This window comes from Pygocentrus nattereri, chromosome 19 (genome assembly GCF_015220715.1).
Source record: "Pygocentrus nattereri isolate fPygNat1 chromosome 19, fPygNat1.pri, whole genome shotgun sequence".
Classification (NCBI taxonomy): domain Eukaryota; kingdom Metazoa; phylum Chordata; class Actinopteri; order Characiformes; family Serrasalmidae; genus Pygocentrus; species Pygocentrus nattereri.
The window spans coordinates 1,137,606-1,138,856 of NC_051229.1; positions in this window are offsets into that span (position 1 = coordinate 1,137,606).

The window sequence follows — 1,251 nt, forward strand, 5'->3', positions numbered from 1 at the left end:
TGTGTGTGCCAAAAATCTAATAATATTCACTGAGCATTCATTATGTTACCCCTCCAGTACATCCAATATTGACCCTTGCTGAAGTTTTTCCACTTGAAGCTAAAGAAATAGCACTAAAATACAAACCCAAATTTGTTGTTGTCGGTTATGTATTTATAGAAAACATACCCTTTCATTGCACTCAGCACAATGCTTGTTCAGTGGTCTTGTTTACAGACCGGTTTAAATCCACCGTCTTTATTTGTGGCATGTAAGGTTCGGCTTGCAGTTGATTGCCTTTGATGAGCAAGCCAAAGCCAATCAGAGTACGTGATTTGGAGATTTGAAAGTCAAGGTGAGCACATCGACGCAAAGTGCTGGGAAAGTGTCTCTGATTCAGAGACAGTCATGGTGGAGTTATGAGAGAGGAGAAAGAGAAAAGCAAGAAACTCCAGTTAGGAAATCTTAACCTACTTGATTGAAGTTGACAATCAACTGTCATGTCTGTTAAGTAGCAACTGACACACAGCTGAAATGTAAACATATCATAATATTAATGTAAAAATGTGAGTTAAGCTGCAATTACTGGTGTTAAAAAGATCAAACAGAACTGAAGTCTGACTGTAAGTAGTGACTACTGTGAGAGCGCCCCCTGCTGTTTATCAGAGCGCCCCCTGCTGTTTATCAAAGAGCCCCCTGCTGTTTATCAGAGCGCCCCCTGCTGTTTATCAGAGTCGCCCCCTGCTGTTTATCAGAGCTTCCCCTGCTGTTTATCAGAGTTGCCCCCTGCTGTTTATCAGAGTCGCCCCCTGCTGTTTATCAGAGTTGCCCCCTGCTGTTTATCAGAGTGCCCCCTGCTGTTTATCAGAGTTGCCCCCTGCTGTTTATCAGAGTCGCCCCCTGCTGTTTATCAGAGCTCCCCCTGCTGTTTATCAGAGCGCCCCCTGCTGTTTATCAGAGTCGCCCCTGCTTTTTATTAGAGTCACCCCCTGCTGTTTATCAGTCGCCCCCTGCTGTTTATCAGAGTGCCCCCTGGTTTATCAGAGCTCCCCCTGCTGTTTATCAGAGTCGCCCCCTGCTGTTTATCAGAGCTCACCCTGCTGTTTATCAGAGTCGCCCCCTGCTGTTTATCAGTCGCCCCTGCTGTTTATCAGAGCTCCCCCTGCTGTTTATCAGAGTCGCCCCCTGCTGTTTATCAGAGCTCCCCTGCTGTTTATCAGAGTCCCCCTGCTGTTTATCAGTCGCCCCCTGCTGTTTATCAGAGCTCCCCCT